The sequence below is a fragment of the Papio anubis genome, chromosome 2, assembly GCF_008728515.1.
Source record: "Papio anubis isolate 15944 chromosome 2, Panubis1.0, whole genome shotgun sequence".
NCBI classification, from domain to species: domain Eukaryota; kingdom Metazoa; phylum Chordata; class Mammalia; order Primates; family Cercopithecidae; genus Papio; species Papio anubis.
In genome coordinates, this window is record NC_044977.1 from 53,023,159 (window position 1) to 53,038,379 (window position 15,221).

The 15,221-nt window shown below is 47.0% G+C and overlaps 1 protein-coding gene across 3 annotated transcripts in view; it reads left to right on the plus strand.

Moving 5' to 3' along the window:
- The first annotated feature begins 696 nt into the window (after positions 1 to 696).
- The window catches only part of VGLL4 (vestigial like family member 4), a 158,511-nt gene continuing 143,986 nt past the window's right edge, over positions 697 to 15,221 (plus strand). The window contains exon 1 of one of the 3 annotated variants that reach the window (XM_017955250.2): positions 697 to 1,064. The gene's annotated coding sequence lies outside the window, so the exon portion shown is untranslated. Of the gene's footprint in view, positions 1,065 to 1,178; positions 1,272 to 1,727; positions 2,052 to 15,221 lie in introns of those variants that run through there. The other 2 variants (XM_017955252.2, XM_017955251.3) reach the window with 2 other exon arrangements.

Consider the following 15,221-nt stretch of genomic DNA (forward strand, 5'->3'; position numbering starts at 1 on the left):
TCAGTTGGGTTGTCCCATCTCCAGGGGCCCTGTATGGACTGGAGGAGAGTACATTTCACAAGGGGCCCCAAGATTCGGGCAACACCTCCACCTGCTTTAGGTAAACCATTTAATCTGACTGAAACATGGAACTATGCGTACCTGTCTTTGCATATCCAACAGGGGCTAAGATCCGGTGAGACACCGTGCTGTTCCTTGATACGATCAGATGAGGCAACAGATGGGAAAACAGTTTGAAAACTGCAAAGCATTTTCTTTTTTCCAGCACGAATGTAAGCTGGAATTTGTTTTCATTGTTATCATTCCCTTTCAGCAGAGCCCTCTCCCAGGGAAAGCCCTTACAGTAGGGGCTCCTAATAATGACTGAGGTTTGAGAACAGCCAGAAGGCAAGCAACATGAAGCCTTTTAAAGCAAACCAGAGGAAGTCCAGTCTCTATTTATTTTATGAAGTTAGTGGCTGGATATGTTAAGCAAATGTTTTCTTAATTGTGGCAGTACAAGAAAACAATAGGGCAAGGGTTGCTGGGGATGGCGGGGGGCGGGTATCAGGCTTCTATCCCCCGGCCCCCCACCACCAAATCCCCAGAGAAAGACAGGAAAAAATTAAAGACAGGCCTTTTCTTTTCGTGGTCACATGTCTGCCCTGCTGCTGTAATAAGAACCTGCGCCAATTAGAAACGTTTTACCTCCTCCTCCCTGCCCCTCCCCGGGCACATTTCAGAGTAGGCCGGGTTGTGGACGCCAGGAGTTTGCCAAACACAGCTAACACTGGTGTGTGAGCGGCTGAAGGGGACTCTTTCCACTCCGATCTCCCTCCCTCCCAGCCTGTTTTGATTTACTAGGACTTCCTCCTCCGGGCGAGGCGGGGGAAGGACGCCGCCGAGCGCCTGGAGTTGTGCGCGTGTGCGTGTGCTAGTGCGAGTGTGAAGTGCAACGCTGGAGTGCAACATGCTGTAATGGGAGGAAACCGAGCGGCGTCGGAGCGCCCTGGACCGCCGCGGCCGTTCTGAGCGCAGTGGCGCTGAGCAGCCCCTCCCGGAGCCGGTGTGACCTGTCCCTTCAGGTGCGTGGCCGTCGGCCCGTCGGGGAGCGCGGCTCCGGCATGCGGGTGACGAGAGGGGGCGACGGGGCCCGGGAGGCGGGGGACGGCGGGTGCGCCGCGTTCCGCGGGTGAGCGGGTGTGGACGGCGATCCGGCGCGGGCGGGTGGTGCACCCTTCCCTGGCTACTCGGCAAGCCGGGGGAAGCGGAGGGCGGCGTGGGTGCCGCAGGTTCGGTTAAACTCCGGGCACTTGGCGGGCTGTGTGTGGCGGGAAGGGCAGCAGGTCCTCGGGACGGGTCTGGTTGGACTGTGAACGTCGGCGTCCCGTGCGCTGTCCCCCGGGAGCGGGGGCCTACTGTGCGCGCGTGGGGAGCGCGGCGGGCATCTGGGCGCGCACAAAATGTGCGTTTGTGTTTGTACATTTGCACGGAGCTGTGTCCCCTGGCGGGGCCTCGGGGGCCGGGGGCGTGCGAGATGCCGTGTCCACAGCAGTGTGCGCCATGTCCACGCGCCCTGCCCGCTGGCGCCTCTCGGGAGCGCCCGCTCCGGCAAACCTCACTGCCCCAGCGCGCCGGCATCGGCCGGGGAGGTGCGAGCTGGCACCGGGCGCGCAGCTGGCGGGGGAGGGAAAGCGGCCGCTCCCGGCCGCGGGAGGCCCCGCCCCTGTCTCCCTCCCGGCTCACCTGGGCTCAGCCCCCACCTGCTCCGTGGGGGGCGTGACCGAGGGCGTGGCCTGGCTGGCCTGGCGGAGCCCTGCTCAGGGTGGGCGGTGCCTCATTCCAGGGATTCCTCGCGCTCTCGCTCTCGCTTCTGCCTGCCCGGCCCGCGCGTGCGTGTGCGTGTGCGTGTGCGTGTTTGGCGGGGGCCCGTGCGGGGGCTCGGGCGCGAGCGCGCCTGTGCGTCTGCGCGCCCTCGGGGTGCGCCCCGCGTGCCCAGGTCCCGTCCCCGCCCCTGGGTCCCCCGCAGGGCCAGGCCGGCCCGAGGCGGGCGCGCCCAGAGCCGCCGGGCGGTGAGTGCGGTTGACCCGGTCGGCGGGGCGGGACCCGGGCTGGGCGAGGGCTGGCCTGAGGGGGCCCTTGGGGTGGGCTGTCGGAGCAGAACCGGGATGCCCTGCGGGAGGGAAGAGGTGGCGGGTCCTCGCCGGGCCGCTCGGGAGGCGCCGATGGGAGCGGAAGAGCCTAGGCTCCCGGAGGACGTCCTGGGAGTCGGAGGCGCGGGGCGGGCGAGAAGGCCCGCGCCCGGCATCCCCGCGGTCCCCGCTGGCCTCAGGGAAGGCTGTGATGTGGACTGCGGGAAGGCGCATCGTCCTGTTCGTGTGCTTCCTGCCCCCTCCCCAAAACAGGACTGCACACTCTCCCTGCACCCAGTGCAGGCCTCGCCGAAGAGCACAGGGCTGTTCGCTTTTTGTTTTGCTTGAAGTCTGCTTTGATTCCTCACCCTGAGACATTTAACTGTCTTAGGTTATGAAGACAGTGCTTGCTAGGGCTAATAGTATTTATGTACGTTGCTGGCATGTGTTCATCTGTTTAAGTTAGATGATTAAAAAATCGGTTTCACTTTGATCGTTGGTGCTGTATGTTTGCTAGTTGTAGTCCCTTCTCTGTGATTAATAAGAACCAGCAGCCCGGCGCGGGAGGGTAGGGGTGTTGGGGAAGTGGAGGCGGCTCTACTGGGATTTATCAACAGCTGATTGCCCCTCTATTTGAAAGGCACTGTCTCCCAGTTTGTGGAGTTTTACTATCTTGTTCTATGCCCAAGCCTACCTCGACTCAGAAGGAGTCTGGCAGTTGTTTCCTCTAAATAGTCAAAGACAAAAAAAAAAAAAATATTAATTTGCCTATTAAGATTTGAAGGTCAGTTTTGCATACCATGTTAGCATACCAAACTTTTAACTCTTTCTCTTCTCGCTGAGTCCACGGACTTGTACTGTTCATTGTTTCCTGCTTGCATCTAATGAAGAGTCTGCGCATGACTGGGAGGGGAGTAGAGTGGGCAGTTTAAGGAGACCTTTGGGGTTGGAGCAGTAAGGCTGTCCCTGTGGTGTGATCTTGGGACAAGTTATTTATTATCTCTAAGTCCCAATGCTCTCAATTTAAATAAAGGCTTTAGAAATACTTGATTCAGAAGTTTCTTGTCTTACACTCAAGACAGTTTTGAATTTTTTCTTGTATTTCCTGTTACATCTGGCCTGAAGAGTCATCTCTCCCACGGTGGAAATGATGTAAACCCTTCAATTCGTTGTTTAACTTTGGCAAAATTTTAATCCCAGGCTAATTTCCCCTGCCACCGTTTTTTCACACTTCTGGGCAGCCTGCCTTTGCTTTCCATTTGGAAGGGAATGCTAACTAATTTTTATGTTGACCAAAACAATACAATTAAGAAGATAATTCTGCTATAAATAACTATGAACTACATTCCAAAACTGTGAATGTTGTAGTAAAAACAGCTCTGGGTTATTATTTCTGGAGACTTGAGTTCTAGTCCTATCAATGTCACCCACTAGCTTTATGACCAGAAATAAGTCACTCGTACTCAAACTTTGTGTTTTATTTTCCTTTGTAAAAGGGTGATAATATCAATTCCAATACATCACAGAGTTTCGGGAATTACAGAGAATAATGTGCTTTGAAAGTATTTTGTGTTATTTATAAAAACTCTTTGAAGCTTTGAAAGACCTACATAAACACAGTCGTTACTGCTATCCCCCAACTGATTTAAAATTATGACTTTATCTGCAGATTTTAACACTTCTTACAGACATAATTATGTAAAAACTTTCACTTTTAAATATTCTGGACGGGCACAGTGTCTCACATTTGTAATCCCAGCACTTTGGGAGGCTGAGGTAAGAGGATCGCTTGAGGCCAGGAGTTCCAGACCAGCCTGGACAACAAAGAGACTCCAGGCTCCCAACTGTACCAAAAAAAAAAAAGAAAAAAAAAATAAATAAATAAATAAATTCTGCAGTGGGAAATTCCTTTTAACCCCTTATGGAGGCAGCCTTGTTACCAGTCTCTGGTAGTTGCCAAAACAAATCCAAAGGGAGATTTTATTTCGTGTCTCTTCTAGGTATCTCTCTTGGAGAGTTTTGCTGTGCAGCTTTTAATTTGCCTTAGTAAAATAATGAGTAGGTTAACAATAAAAGTTGTTTTGTAACTTTGAACATGACTTAACAAAAGTACTAAAAGTTGTAAGTTCAGGAGGGAAAAATCAAATACACGGGAAAATTTTAATGTCACTGAAATTGTGACAGTGTGGTGATTTTTTTTTTTTTTTTTTGAGACGGAGTCTCGCTCTGTAGCCCAGGCTGGAGTGCAGTGGCCGGTTCTCAGCTCACTGCAAGCTCCGCCTCCCGGGTTTACGCCATTCTCCTGCCTCAGCCTTCCCGAGTAGCTGGGACTACAAGCGCCCGCCACCGCGCCCGGCTAGTTTTTTGTATTTTTTTTTTAGTAGAGACGGGGTTTCACCGTGTTCGCCAGGATGGTCTCGATCTCCTGACCTCGTGATCCGCCCGTCTCGGCCTCCCAAAGTGCTGGGATTACAGGCTTGAGCCACCGCGCCCGGCCGAGTGTGGTGATTTTAACATACCAATGTGTCTGCTTATTGCCTGTGTGAGATGACCTGTTGCAGCTATGAGAACCTGGTGAAAGAGAGTTTTTTGTTTGTGTGCATGAAGAAATTTCGTGGAGGTATGTTAACTGAGGCTCATTTGTGCTTCTTTCAGGGAGCTCATCTAAAGCTAAGGAAGCTACGGGTGGGTGTTTAATAGAACAGTAAAGTGAATGCTGCTAATCTGTAGCATTTAGGATCTCTCCACATTAACGCCCCCCCCCCCCCCGCCAAAAAGAAACCTAATACTGTAAGAACTAGATTGCAAATTTATTTTATTTTATTATTTTTTTATTATTTTTATTTTTATTTTTTTTGAGATGGAGTCTTACTCTGTCCCCCAGGCTAGAGTGCAGTGGCTCGATCTCGGCTCTGCAAGTGATTCTCAAGTGATTCTGCAAGTGATTCTGTTTCAAGTGATTCTCCTGCCTCAGCCTCCCGAGTAGCTGGGACTACAGGCCTGCACCCCAACACCTGGCTAATTTTTGTATTTTTAGTAGATACAGGGTTTCACCCCTGTTGGCCAGGCTGGTCTCAAACTCTTGACCTCAGGTGATCCACTTGCCTTGGCCTCCCAAAATGCTGGGGTTACAGGTGTGAGCCACCGCACCCTGCCCATTTTTGTGCTTTTCGTTGGGGATTTTGCTGTTTATAGTGGCCCCCAAGTATGGTCCTAAATTGCTGTCTAATATTCCTCAGCCAAGAAGGCTGTGATGAGCCGCATGGAGAAAATATATATGTTAGATGAGCTTCATTCAGGCTTGAGTTACGGTGCTGTTGGCCTTGAGTTCAACATTAATTAATCAACAATAGGTATTAAATAAGGTGTCTTTAAACAGAAACATACATAAAACAAGGTTGTGTTTTGATCAGTTTGCAAAAATGTGACCAGAAGCTGGAAGGAATCTCACTTTTATTTCCCCTAGGAATGGTGGTTCAATATTCACTAATTCAGTGTTCGCAGAGATTTTATAGAACACAGCTACTATGAATAACAAGAACTAGGTCAGGCACAGTGGCTCACACCTGTGATCCCAGCACTTTGGGAGGCCGAGGCAGGTGGATCACCTGAGGTCAGGAGTTTGAGACCAGCCTACCCAACATGGTGAAACCCTGTCTCTACTGAAAATACAAAAATTAGCCGGGCATGGTGGCAGGCACCTGTAATCCCAGCTACTGGGGAGGCTGGGTCAGGAGAATGGCTTGAACCCGAAAAGTGGAGGTTGCAGTGAGCTGAGATTGCACCATTGCACCCCAGCCTGGGTGACAGATCAAGGCTCTGTCTCAAAGAAAAAAAAGGACTGATAATATTTACTGACAGTGATAACTACAGTGCTACAGTGCTACCTAATGTTGCACTGTGGCATGAATTAGATGTCTTTATGTAGACTTTAATAGGCTGAGAGCTGAGATTTGATTTTGGAACAATGGAGAGTTAGACCTGGGCTGTTCTGGGAAGCTTGCTAACTTGGGCTGTGATGCAAATTCATCTTTTATTCTTGGGAGTAATAGGTCCCTAAGAATATGTGTCACTTTAGCACTTGTGAATAGGAAATACTAACTATTCAAATAAATATTCAAATTTTAAGTATTCAAATAAAATAAATGCAAGAGCGGGCTTATCCAGAGTGAACTAAAAATGCCAAAGAGTTTCTGTTATTTCATATGCCTTGCTGTATAAGGCTGAGGTCTTGAATATGAAGAGAGAGAGATTCATAATATCCTAAAATGAGAAACGAAAGCATGGTTCATCGTTTTCTTTTTTTGTATTTTTATTTATTTATTTTATTCTAATTTTTGTATTTTTAGTAGAAATGGGATTTCACCATGTAGGCCAGGCTGGTCTTGAACCTCTGGCCTCAAGTGATCCACCTGGCTTGGCCTCCCAAAGTGCTGGGATTGCAAGTGTGAGCCACCGTGCCTGGCCTCATTTTTATTTGGGCTGACAACAATGTTGAAAAATGTTGGGAATTGGTGGTCTGCTCAGAAAGTTCAGACTGATTTTTATTTGTCCCCCTTACATAGAGTGGTTTCAGTGTGGGCCCACCATATAGTCACTTTCCATGGGACAGTTTAGGGAGATGGGTGGACTTCAGCCAGCAGTAAGAATTTTGCACCAGCATCAGGCAGCATTGCATAGGACCATGAAATGTGTTGTAATGTAAGTTGGGTTTTGTAGCCCAGAGCCTGTATAGATGTCCCTCACTGGGTACATGATCAACTTTCATGCAGTCTGTGCATTTGCATAGTTTACACTGCTATCAAACTGTATTGCAATAACTGAGGATTTTTGTCACTGTGTGGTGGCACTATCTGCTAGCTCCCGTTGCCAGGGTAGTGGTGATGACTAAATATCGTACCGCTGCCCTCCTGCAGGGCTGAGAAGTCCCATAGACTCAAGCCCTGAGCCATGTTAGCATCAGGAAACCTCGAGTGGTTGAGCAGAGCATTCATTCAGGGTTTCCATCCAGAGTGTTAGCCCTTTATTTGGTCTGAGTTAATGGGGGTCTCACTTTCTATTGAGGTCATGGGAGGGGGAGGCACCTAAGGTTACCTGTTCCTGCTATACAGCCTCCAGCCTACATTGGAGGGCAAGAGATTGATGGCTGCCTAGCCTGTAGACTTGCCTCCTGCAGAGGTTTCACAGGAGGGCTGCTAAGCCCTATGGAAAGGGTGTGATCTGGGTCTCACACTTGAGGTTGGCAGGTACCTGAAAAAATCTTAATTAGGGATTGTATGCAGATACATATATTTTATGTATATATACACACACACAGTTCTTAGGTAGTAGACATAGAACATGCAGATGTATTGTTCAAATATTAGAACGTTTGGCCTTCTAATGAACGTTCAGGAGTGATCATGTGTAGAAGTAAGGAATTTGATGCGAGCAGAAGCAGCCGAGTTCTTCTGGCATTGATGCTTCAACTTACAGCAGCGTGAGTCAGTTATACCTGCTTGGGACATGCCTCGATGAGGAAAGCTGGAATAGCAAAGGATCCGTCTGTTCATGCTCTTTCTTTGATAATATGACTAGTGAGAGAATATTTTGAATAAGGGCTGGCTTCTATTTAGAAAGGTAACATACAATTTAAGGTTGTGAATTTCAAGCACCAACGTGAAATTCTAAAAAATGTTCTCACTGAACCTTAACAGTTAGCCATTGGAGCTTGACCGCAGGTCTTCCTGAGCATGGCGAAGTCGACATCATCCTTCCTGCTACTGTACCTATTCTTGGATCCCAGAGTCCTCAGAGCTTTTGCTTGACTCCTCCGTAGCTGTGGCCCCAGAAACCGCTATGTCTTGGCAGTTTGTTGCCGGTGTCGTTGTTGGCCACAGTCTCAGCATCATTTGACCTGGTGTGACAGTCTTCTTTTCTTACCTGCCTTGGTTACTATTAATGTGACTCCATGCCTACCTCTGTTAGAAGAATGTCAAATATACCATAGTTTGCGTATTCCGGAGAGGTGAGGGCTTGCTTCCCCTTGCTCGCTGTTGAAACGGTCACATTATTGCCTGATAGGTATCTCGAGGTGTAGGGGAAAGAGCACAGGGCTAGAAGTCATGGTTGCCAATGCAAGGTTTGCTTTGATCTAGGCTAAATAATTGTGCTTGTCACTAAAACCTCTTTAGCATGATCAACTTAAGAATAGTAAAAATAGCATTGGAGGGAGAATTGAGAGACTTGAATTCTAGTCTTAGTTGCTTCAGGAAGTCACTTACATTCTTGGTGCCTCAGTTTTTCTTTTTTTTTTAATCTGTAGAAGAAAAATAATAATCATATTTGGCCATTTGGCCCAAGTAATAATTTGATTGTGAGAATCCAATGAGGTCATTTATGTGAATGTATTTTGAAAATATGTATGCTATACACCTGGAAGATGGTGGCGGTAGACTAAAAAAATTTGTTTTTCTCTTTAGTTTATAAGGCATTTTCAGTTATATCGTTTAATCCACATGATAAGCTTGTGATCATCTGAAGTTAGTTAGGCAGTGTTTTTTACTGTTTTCTTTAAGGAGGAAACTAGGGCCTGGAGAAGGTAAATGACTGGCCCACACACTTAGTGTTGGACATCTAGGGCAAATCCTAGAGCAAAATAGGCTTTCAGGGATTGTTGACTGAATGAGTGAAAGATTTAAAGTAGGGCTCAAACTTGGGCTCCCTGATGCTAAAGTCCTGGCTCCGTTGACTTAACAGATGGTAAAGTGCGAGAAGAAAAAAGGATGACTCAAATGAGAGATATTTTTAGCAAGAAGAGCAGAGAGGGATGGTCTGAGAATGGGATGTTAACAGGAAGAATATGTGCTGCACGAAGTTGGTGGAGCATCACTGGACACCCTGGGGAGGAGAAAGAGGTGGAGGATTTAAAACTGTGAAACTGTGCTTGCATGTCGCCACCAGAATCTGGTGACATTTGATCTGGTTCTCATTTCAGTTTTCCTTCTCACTGAGCCAGACAGCCAGCGTATCACCCAGTGTCATCCGTATTTGGTGTATGGTGCTCAAGGGCAGGGAGTGTACTTTTCCTTTTTTGTAACGTCTAAATACAGTGTTTTAATAGAGGAGATACCCAATAAATACCTCTAAATTCTTTTTTTTTTTTTTTTTTTTTTGAGACGGAGTCTTGCTCTGCCTCCCAGGCTAGAGTGCAGTGGCGCGATCTCGGCTCACTGCCAACTCCGCCTCCCGGGTTCACGCCATTCTCCTGCCTCAGCCTCTGGAGTAGCTGGGACTACCAGGCGCCCGCCACCACGCCTGGCTAATTTTTTTGTATTTTTAGTAGAGATAGAGTTTCACTGTGTTAGCCAGGATGGTCTTGATCTCCTGACCTCGTGATCCACCCGCCTCGGCCTCTCAAAGTGTTTGGATTACAGGCGCGAGCCAACACGCCTGGTCTATTTTTTTTTTTTGGATACAGAGTCTTGCTCTGTCACCCAGGCTGGGGTGCAGTGGCGCGATCTCAGCTCACTGCAAGCTCTGCCTCCCGGGTTCATGTGATTCTCCTGCCTCAGCCTCCCGAGTAGCTGGGACTACAGGCGCCTGCCACCAGGACCGGCTAATTTTTTGTACTGTAAGTTGAGATGGGATTTCACTATGTTAGCCAGGATGGTCTTCATCTCCTGACCTTGTGATCTGCCCGCCTCAGCCTCCCAAAATGTTGGGATTACAGGCGTGAGCCACCACGCCTGGCCAATTTTTGTATTTTTTATTGGGACGAGGTTTTGCCATGTTGCCCAGGCTGGTCTCAAACTCCTGGGCTCAGGTAATCTGCCCACCTCAGCCTCCCAAAGTGCTGGAATTACAGGCATGAACCACTGTGCCCGGCCACCTCTAAATTCTTTTTTTTTTTTTTTTTTTTTTTTGAGATGGAGTCTCACTCTGTTGCTCAGGCTGAGTACAATGGTGCGATCTCAGCTTACTGCAACTTCCACCTCCCGGGTTTAAGTGATTCTCCTGCCTCAGCCTCCTGAGTAGCTGGGATTACAGGTGCTCACCACCACACCCAGCTAATTTTTGTATTTTTAGTGGAGACGGGGTTTTACCACGTTGGCCAGGCTGGTTTCGAACTCCTGACCTCAAGTGATCTGCCTGCCTCGGCCTTCCAAAGTACTGGGATTATAGGCATGAGCCATGGCGCCCGGCCACATCTCTAAATTCTTGATGGCCAAGAAGTACACCCCATGCCATGGTGTGATAGTTCATACTTTTGGGTTTGTCCTACCATTGTATATTATTAGCTGAGACCAAGTTGGTTTTAGCTCAGGGAGTGGTCCTGGGGAGGCCAGAGTTTGGGCTCATGATGTAACAGGGCCAACAAAAATTAGGGTATTTTATTGTGTGCATCTGGAAGTTGGAGAGGCCATCAGGTGTTTCAGGATAGTGATATCTGTCTGTTTCTGACTTTTGACCCTTTACTGTGTGTGGCAGGAACACTGGACAATTTGAATGTGATTCCTCCCATGCTCACCCCCCTGGCCTCCACATCTAGAAAAGGTAGTTGCTCCATGTTCTCGTACTCTTACCTAAAGTATATCATATCTAGCCACTGCCATGGGACAGACATGGAGGGAACATGCCTGGTGCTGTAGCTTTTATTGTGCAAATCTTCTTGGAAAACTTACATAACATATCTTAGGAGTTGTGTTCCCTTGCTTGAAAAGCAATATAATCTAATATACCCCACAGTGCTGTTCCCAAGTGATCTGATTTGGATGTTTGTCCCCTCCAAATGTTACGTGGAAATGTGATCCTCAGTGTTGGAGGTGGGTCCTGGCGGGAGAGGTTGGATCATGGGAGTGATCCCTCATGAATGGTTTAGTGCCATCCCCTTGGTGATGGCTGAGTTCTCTGGTAGTTCGTGGGAGATCTGGTTGTTTAAAAGAATGTGGCACCTTCTTTCCTCTCTTGCTTCTGCCCTTGCCATGTGATGTGCTGGCTTCTGCTGTGCCTTCCATTATGATTGGAAGCTTCCTGAGGTCTCACCAGTAACTGAGCAGATGCTGGCACCATGCTTATACAGTCTACTGTTAGCCAGTTAACTTTTCTTATAAATTACCCAGCTTCAGGTATTACTTTATAGTGACACAAAACGGACTAACATACCAAGATAGGTACTCGTGTCCCCTTGTTGACTAAAAAGGGACAGTTCTTTGTGGAAGGCCAAAAAATGGCTGTCAGATTTATAGCTGAGCTTGCCATTAGCACTGAATGCCCCCAAGTGTTTGTAGCTTTAAAATTGATACCTCTTCTTCCCTAATTCTCAACCTTTAGCTATTTGGAAGAACATATTAATTGAAGCTAAGGGAGTGTGAGGAAAGGCATGTGGACTGGCAGAGAAAATATGTGACCATTACCTGAAAAAAAAAATCCACAACAAAATATATGTCTATTCATGATGAATTATGTTCACGTTTGACAACCATGAAAAAGGTGAATGGATAGACCAGAAACTGGTTTGCAGTGCAGTGGAGCACACAGTGTACTTTGTATCTGTTTTTTTTTTTCCAAAGACAGAGTCTCGCACTGTTGCCCGGGCTAGAGTGCAATGGTGCGATCTCAGCTCACTGCGCCCTCCGCCTCTCAGGTTCAAGCGTTCTTCTGCCTCAGCCTCCTGAGTAGCTGGGATTACAGGTACCCAACACCATGCTTGGCTAATTTCTTGTATTTTTAGAAGAGATGGGGTTTCACTAGGTTGGCCAGGCTGGTCTTGAACTCCTGACCTTGTGATCTGCCCGCCTTGGCCTCCCAAAGTGCTGGGATTACAGGCATGAGCCACTGCACCTGGCCCTCTGTATCTTTTTCTAGAGCCACACTCCTCTCACTTAAATGGTGTTATGTTCCAGGTGTCAGCATTTCAATGGATGATGATTATTTTTTTTCCTGAGATGGAATCTCACTCTGTTGCCCAGGCTGGAGTGTGCTATCCCAATCTTGGCTCACTGCAACCTCCGCCTCCCAGGTTCAAGCAGTTCTCCTGCCTCAGCCTCCTGAGTAGCTGGGATTACCGGTGCCATCACCACCATACCTGGCTAATTTTTGTATTTTTAGTAGAGACTGGGTTTCACCATGTTGTTGAGGCTGGTCTCAAACCCCCGACCTCAAGTGATCCGCCTGCCTTGGCCTCCCAAAGTGCTGGGATTACAAGTGTGAGCCACCATGCCTGGTCCTCAATGGATTATTTTTGGTTATCACTATATCCTAATGCAAAAACTACCACAGAAATAAGACATTATTGGGATAGACCTAGGTTTGTTTTTCAGATGCAGCATAATTTTTTTTGTGCAAGGTAGAATATAATTTATGGTTCATAAAGGAAATAAAATAAACTTGTCACCCCCCTGCTTAAAGCTTTTTGGGCCATTCCAGGACTTCTCACAGACTTAAAATAAAATCTCAGCATTGCAGGCCCTCCAGGCACACGTGACCTGGCCCCATGTTGCCCACCTCAGGTCTCCCTTTTGCTGACTTCAGGGCAGCCACCCTGGCTGCTCCCCACATCACCTGCCCAGCTTTTGTGTCTTGGTCTCAGCACAGTGCTGCTGTCTCCCACCTTCCCCCACCCTCCCTGCTCTTTCTGAGGCTAATTCCTCTCATTCTTTAGGTCTCAACTTCCTTTCATCTCTTCAGCGAAATCTTTCCAGATCACGCTATCTAAAGTAGTGGACTGTGCCCTGTCATTTTCAGTACATTTACTGTCATTTGCGATTTATTTAATATATTTGCATATGTTTTGGCAAATAATTATTTTAATACCTATATTAAGGCCCATTCACTTCTCAGAAAACTGTATGAGGGAGGTAATATTAATATTCCCATTTTCCAGATGAGGAAGTAGACACACAGTTTGTCATTTCCCAGGGTCACATAGATTGGAAGTGGTTTACCTGGATTCATATTAATCCTGATGCTAATTTGATGCTGAAATAATCATGATGCTGATCTGCCTCTCAATGTGGTGTGATCCTCCAACTAATACTGTAGCCATGGTTTTTCCTCCCACATTATCAATATGTTTTATTGGGTTTATGTAGTGCTGTGGATAGGATGTATATAAGACATAAAATTCAGAAGACTTTTTGTTTGTTTTTTAGAAATGGGGTCTCACCCTGTCACTCAGGCTGGAGTGCAGTGGTGTGATCATAGCTCACTGCAGCATCGACCTCCTGGCTTCAAGGCAGCCTCCCACCTCAGCCTCCTGAGTAGCTGGGACTATAGGTGTACGTACGTCTCTGTGCCCAGCTAATTTTTTAATCTTTTGTAGAAATGATTAAATTTCTAAATTTCTCTGTTGCTCAGGCTGGTCTGGAACTCCTGGGCCCAGGCGACCCTCCTGCCTTGGCCTCTTAAAGCACTGGGATTATGGGGCTGAGCTACCACACCCGCCTGGAAGACCTTTTTTTTTTTTTTTTTTTTTTTTAATAACTGTTATCTTCCACCTTTGCTTTGTTCTTCTGTGGCTAGATAACGCTTGGTCTCCGTCCCTCATTTCCCATCTGTATTTGTCCTTATCTCACACCTGCTTCCTACAGAAGCCTCACTAAACTGATCCACCTCCAGTAACTTCTGGAGTCACCCTCTCCAGTCAAACCATTCTACACAGAACTTCTTTTTCTTCTTCTTCTTCTTCTTCTTTTTTTTTTTTTTTTGAGGCAGGATCTGGCTCTGTTGCCCAGGCTGGAGTGCAGTGGTGCAGTTACGGCTCACTGCAGCCTCAACCCTCCATGCTCAAGTGATCCTCCCACCTCAGCTCCCTGAGTAACTGGGACCATAGGCCCATGCCACCACTTCCAGCTCATTTTTTATTTTTTAAATTTTTTTGTAGAAATAGGGTCTCACTATGTTGCCCAGGCTGTTCTCCAACTGCTGAGCTCAAGCAATTCTTCTGCTTCAGCCTCCTAAAGTGCTGGGACTATAGGCGTGAGCCACGTGCCTAGACTTATGGAACTTCTAAACTAAAATAGTGTGAACATCATGTCACGGGCCAGCTCAGGGACAGATGATGACAACTGCCTGTTACCTATGACATTAAGTATAAACCTGAAGGCCAGCTGTCAGCTCTTTCCTAAGGCCACCCGCATCAGGCTCACCTGAATTTAGCTTCTGCTGCTTCTTAATGTGGATTTTCACTTCTAACCAGGCAGGTCTGGCCACCTGTCCCAGGTGCTCATTCCTGCCCTTGTGCCTTTCCTCAGACTGTTGACTCAGGATGACTGCACTGGGGATAAGACAGGGTCCTTGTACCTAGGAAGTATACAGAAACACAGTGCGATCCAGGAAGGTAAGGGAGGCCAGAGAGGAGAGTGACTGCGGGCAACCAGGGAAGGAAACTTTCCAAGTGGCTTTTTGAAACACACACATATCCACAAACCACCCCCAAACAAAAAATAGATGTGTACAAGGCAAACACATCTCTTTTTATCACACAATACCCATTTTAGTTTTAAATCATATTTAGTCTTTGATTATCCTCTTTTTAATTTTGCCTGTCATTATCCTATCCTATAAACTTTAGTTTCCGAACAAGAGCATGACTCCTTGAAAGCCAAGATCTATCTTCTGTTTCTCCTTAACCTTTCTTGGGCACTTTGATGAGCTTAGAATAATTATAGAATAAACATTGGTTGATTTCATTAATAAGGTTGCAGCAGATGGCAGGTGCCTTGTGGATGAACGTTTAACACCCATTGTCTTATCCACCTACTTCGAATGTAATTTGCTTGGGGCTTTAGTAGGTTTAGGATTTCATAGCATCTGTATAAACCTAAATGTCTAATCTTCCCACTGTGCTAGAATTCTGGGTCTACCTTATGTCATTTGATGCTTTTTTGCTTTGATATTTTGTTTCTGTGCATACTTTATATAACCTAAGATGTGTATTAATCTATTTAGGTCTAGAATTTTGAAAGCATTGTCCTTTAACTTAATGGGGTAAAATTAATTTAGAGAATTATAAGTATAAATGCTGTATTATTGCAGAGTAGGATGCTTATCAGCAGTTACTACCCCTAATCACAAGACCGTTTTTTTGTTTTTTGAGACGGAGTCTAGCTCTGTCACCCATGCTGGAGT